This window comes from Athene cunicularia (genome assembly GCF_003259725.1).
Source record: "Athene cunicularia isolate RWA chromosome 5 unlocalized genomic scaffold, athCun1 chr5_part1, whole genome shotgun sequence".
NCBI lineage: Eukaryota > Metazoa > Chordata > Aves > Strigiformes > Strigidae > Athene > Athene cunicularia.
In genome coordinates, this window is record NW_020799101.1 from 5,539,694 (window position 1) to 5,545,673 (window position 5,980).

Genomic DNA, 5,980 nt, shown 5'->3' on the forward strand with positions numbered 1-5,980 from the left:
TCATTAGCTGGTTAGTGTTCGTACAGTCTTTGAAGATCAATGTTTTCTGATGTATGAATGCAGATATAATAAATGCACTTAAGATATTAAATACTCTTTTGATCCTGATTTCTTGTCTCCTGACATGCTGATAGGTAATACTAAGGGCAGTTACAAATCAGTGATAAATCAACCACCTATAACTCAAGAATTTAAGGCATAGCTCATTTCTTCATCCCCTTTTAGGCTAGCTATGAAACAAGATTAGTGACTTTTCATGTTTTTCAATATATGGATTTTTTTCTATTTGTCCAGCAGAAGCACAGAAACCTGAACGATGAATTTGCACCGACAACAGACATTTTTCTTTTTACTTCTGATCTGTGGAGTGTTACAAGCAGCCCACACCCCTCCAGGATTTTACGGACCATGGGACAGAAGCGGCTGAGAGCCAGACTATGTATTAGTTCGCTTTGATAGGTGCTGGGTCAGTAGAAGCTGATAAGGCTCTAACCCTTTCTGCAAGATTAAAATTCTCTGTCCTAGTTAGGGAAGCATAGTTGATGCAAAGATCACTTGCCTGGTGTGCTGTGTGGAATCTCTGAATAAACCACAAGTCCCCCCCTTCCCAATTTCACCTCCAGTGGGAGTTGGTGTTATGAGAATGTTACCAGCATTGATCTCAGCTTCAAAGTCAAATTTCAGGACTTAAAAGTGTTACTTTGAAGAGAAAGAAAGAAATGACTGGTTCATTTGAAGGTTAAACTAATGTGCCCAGAAACAACTCTAAGCTTCAAATTCTTTCCAAACACCTTAGTTCTGGCTTAATTTTTCATCTCTTCTCTTCCTTTTATCCCTAGGCTTTCAGGGACATGCTGTGCATGTTTAAACATCACTAGATGATAATGTAAGCAAAGCCATTCTTGAAATTGCTCCTGACTGTGGTTCTCTTCCAATATCGCTCTATGCAATAGATGCACAGTTGCACCCTCTGTCTCTTTGAAAGCCTATAATGAATTGTAGCTTCATTTTGTTTCTGAATTCTGACTCTGCTGACATTTTTTTTCTTATAAGAAAAATCAAGCAGATGATTGCTTTTTCTGCAATTAGGCTTTTTGCAACTCACGGTTAAAGGAGTGCAGAGCAAGCCTAGCTGAGTAAGATGTATGAACTACCATTTATTACCAAGAAAAGGGCATATTATTAGGGGCACATGGGGACTTATTTGTTTCCTCTTTTCAAGTTAACAGGCCCATCAAAGCTACTTGTTTCATAAATATGCAAAAGTGATTTTTCAGAGAGATTTGTGTATTTACCATTCTGTGGGTAAAATCTAAGGGTTGATCCAGAAAAGAGCTTCAAAAGCATCAATTCAACCTGGAGCTTGTTGTACAGGTTGAATTTCCCCTAGACTCTGCAAAATGGCTATCTTTCTCTAGAGAAAGAAAGAGACATACACCATTAATGGCCACAGAATTTGGCCGCAGTTTTTTAAAAAAAATGTATTTCACTTCAGGCCATATGTTTGCAAAAATAACCTCTCAAGTCAGAGAACAATCTAAATGTCTCCTGATCATCTTGCTGATTCTGCAGACAGACAGTCCCAGTGTCTTTTTTGCTGCTCACAGCTTTCCCAGACAGCCTCAAATAGAAAAGAACAAGAGTCCGGGTGTATTTCACAGCTGCCTTTCAAATCCCACTGGATGGGGCTGTCATGAAACAGTGAGTATCTTCACGTGAGTAGAGCCTGAAGCAGCAGACCGTTCCTTACCTGCCTTTCTGACCACATCGGCTCTGGTTCTTTCTCCTTGAGGCATCATTTCCTCCTTTTGAGTTCCTTATTTATGTTGCAGGGTACCCTAAAGATCCAACGGTGATAGCTCAGTAGGTCCCCACATCAGAAAAATGGCCCAAAGGATTTAGGGAAAGGCACAAGGCAAGAGTGGTAGCAAAAATGCTTAGAGTTGAAGCAATTGCCTGAGAGCCTAAAGCAGATCAACCACAGGCTTTGAGGAATACAACCCAGTTCTCCCGTTTCCCACGCCAGTCCCCTGTCCTCAACTTCACTACTTCACCTTCCTCCACATACCTCCCCAGTCCGCCTGAGGTGAGAAAAGAGGCGATTTCTGTCCATGAGCAGAGGTTACTGCCAATCCTGCCATCTCATCTCTTTGAGGAGGTTCTGACCTAAGCTATTATCAAGAGTGTGCTATAAAAAACACAGGCAGCTTTGGTCTGTCAGTGCCCGTTACTTTCGGAATGCAGCTTACCTATGAGCCTATAAACATGTGAAAAAAAAAAAAAAACAAAAAACCAAAAAAACAAACCCAACCTGCCACATCAAGGAATGTTTAATGCCAAGCAACTCTTTTAAGTGAAAAATCAATTACAAGTTGATCATTCCAAATTAACTGTTTTCACTCCAATACACTACATCTTTTTTTTTTTTTTTTTAACAAGAATGTGTCACTTTGGATTGAACTGCAATTTAGCAAGAATCTTTTAAAAGTCATGGCAAATAGGACTTCTCTCATGTCATTTGGAGAAATTTATTTTGTATGTTTTGGGCCCAGTTCCCTCAGACAAGTCATGCTGGCGTAAAAGTCGCATTAACATGAAGAAGCTGGACCCACAGAGAGGGAAAAGGAAGCCTGTAGCATTTAAAGTTTCTCTAATTGTCCTCTTAAGTGGCACCCATGAAAGTCACTAAGGCATAGCCAGCTCCTGCGCACTCTGCCTCACACACGCCGGTGATGAAGCATGGACTAGTCTCTCCGGTGACATCAAGGTCAAAAAGGACTCATTGACAATATGAAACCATTTAGTGTAAAGATGCCTGAAGCTGGCAGATTGGTTTTAAGAGCTTTTCCCCTCTGTTTGAAAACTGGGGAGATTCCAGCTTGGAACAAAATTTGAAGTCCAGTTCCAAAATGTTTCAGAGCATCACCAGATATTAAAAGGTTTTGATTTGGCAATGAGCTAGGCAGCTTTTCTAATGCCGGTTGATTTCATTGAAGGGAGGCAGAACAAGAAACAATCAATTCTTTCTGAATACAGAGATGGTATAAAGGATGGAGGAGAAAGCTGCCATAAAAATAACAAAAGGAATGTTGAAGAATAAGGAAGAGAAATGGGAATGGGTGGGAAAAGGACAGACAGAAACAGAAATCTTGAAAAAAGAGGAGGCTGTCAAGCAAGATGTGTCCATGCAGACATCAGAACGGTGGCAATCTGAGCTAGAAAAAAAAGCCTTCCTAATCCCAAACCAGGCTGTGGTTCTACCTCCTGGACAAGGAACAGCTTACACCCAGCCCTTAGAGCTCAGCTCAGGAGAGGGAGCAAGAGGAGACACTGCCAGGCCTGAACACACCCATTCTGTCGGCAGTGCCTGAAAAAACGGCTTATGCACATTTTGTTTCTTACTGTGCACCTGTAGTCCAGGCAGCAGCACAGCTTTAAAGAGTCCCCGTGCTACAGAGCAATTTGTATGAACATGTTCGTGTTCTGATCCACTTGGGACACTAGGAAACAGAGTGGTAGTTAGCATTTGCCCCCTAGCTCTGTACATTTAGTCTAACTAAAGCTGGCAAGAAAGGAGCTTTCAGGGCACTCATCATTTTTGTTTTCAATAGCAAAGGGAGGTAGTTATTCCTCTGAGCCCATACTCGCAAACATTTCCTGGAAATATTTATTTAGCAGTCGCACTGCCAATTTATTGATGCCCGTTTCAAAGAGAGGGGAAACAGACAGAGACTCAGTCCAAATTGCAACTGGTTATTGCAGGTATGTGCTCCCCAAGGGTCATCCAAGGCACCTCTGCTCAGTCTCAGTGACAAAAAAAAAAAGAATAACAGTTACAGAACTCCATACAAATGCAAAGGGCACACAGCTACTGTGTTCTGCATCACTTAAGATGGGCTGAGACCTGGTTTTTGCAAAGTACCGACCATGCCTTTTGCCCTCCTTCTCTGATGGCTAGAGTTCAGCTGATATCCTGGGTTATACCCATGCCTCTGGTTCTTCAACTCTGACCTCTTCAGCAAGGTCTGAGAAGGATGAATGGCCACAGCTAGGTTCTTACGCTGTTTTCAGTAGCATTGTGACCATGTCTAGCAGCAGATCTTTCTTGGGAGCCGTGAGAATTGGGGTGCACAAAACCTGGCTGGACTTTCAGATTCCAGTATGCCTGCAGTTATAAGGGTAGGGAAAGAAAATTGTTAGTTGCAGAGAAAATAAGTTATTTTTTGGAATAAATCTATGATGCTCTTTCCAACGAATCACTTTCCTACTGATGCTTGTCCTTCACATTCAAACCAGGATTTAATCTCTGGGCAGTCTTCAGCATTCAGGAAGCATGGAGGAATTAGAGTTCTACATTGTGACTCAGGACTCAGCTGTGATGAGACCCACACTGATTCCTTGAGTGTCTGGTAAGATTTTGTGTACTTCTCCCTGTCCCTGGATTTGGAGGCTGGTGTCATTCGAAAGTGAACGGGCTGATGCACTGACATGGAAGTGTCCGGGTGGCTGGCAATCAGGACAGTACTGAGCTCATGATGCAGTATCAGAAATCTCCTCTGCCCTGTAATCGTCTATGTCAGTTTTTCAATTGCTTTTGACATCAGCGAGAAGCACAGCAGGACCCACAATGAGCGACACTTTGTGTAACACACACAAGACATCTGACATCCTGGGCAGTTTTACAAAGCAGTTTTCTCGCGGGTAATAAAGTCCTGGCTCTTTCAATACGTCTGCACCTATGAAGTTTCCCAGATGGTGTTTTGAGGAGCTGAGTTCGTGAAATGTGGCATGAAAAACTCAAAAATCTCTACTACCTCCTGGTGGCAGAGATTTGCTCTCTGTGTACACAGAAAAGCTGCTGATGGAATGAGGCCTGATCATCTGACATCACTCTCAAGATTTCGGTGTCTTCAAATCAGTTCTATAACCCCTTAAAGCTCCCAGTGATACATAAGGTATTACCTGAGCAGCAGCTGTCCAGTCTATCCTCAGCTTTCCTTCCCACATTTCTCCCTGCCTACATCAAATCAGTTCCTTTAGGCTGCTCCATGTTCTGGCCAGTTAAATCAAAATGAAAGATCTCATTCCCTACCTCCTTCCTTTTGACATGTCCCATGCTTGTTGGAGAAAGTGGTCTCCTCTCAGAACTCACTCCCAAAAGCACGGAGATTAAAACAAGCACATGATTTAGCCCTAGCAATAAAATTAGTCCTGTCTCTTGTCCTTCACAGGTCCTTCAGATCAATATGCTATAGAAGGAGGGAGGTTTGGCTCCTTCTGATGTCCTAAACTGAATTGATACCTGGTGCCTAAGGAGTGGAGTAGCCTTACCGATCATCTCCTGCTCAGGAATGAGCAGCTGGATGATATGGCCATGTGTCCCCTTGGGACTCTCAAGTCTCAGCTCTCAAGAGAAGAGCTCGCAGCTACTTGCCAAGGACCCTTTGCGCCCAGTCTCCCGTCACACAAGTTGCACTTTCACTCCACAGGGCTTCTTCATGTGAGTCCTCTCCACTTCCTAAGGTGAGTCAGGGCTCAATTCATTGACCTGAACATCAGCAACATGTGGTGTCATTTAAGATGCCACGGGGCATCTGAGAAAACTGCAGAGCACTGGCAGGTAGAGCAGAGGATCGAAGGAGATGGTCTGTTTCTGCGCTGGCAGCTGGAGGCCCTCAGGTGTTTCATAGCACATCCCAAATGGCTCTGAAGTTTTGTGCGAATCAAGCCCTTAGCATTGCCACTAAATAACTATGTGACTTGGGGAAAAAAAAAAAAGTCATCCTGATGCTTCTAAAGACAGGGATGCTTCATCCTGAGTCACATATGCTTCCAGGAGGCAGAAGGGCAGGCTGTTGCATTGTCCCAAGGTTGACGACTTTGCTGGCTGCAAGCTCTGAAGTACCCAAATTGCACCTAGGAGGGTGTAGGGCAGCACAACTCAACAGGGACCAACGGTGAACAGATTAGCTGAGTTAGC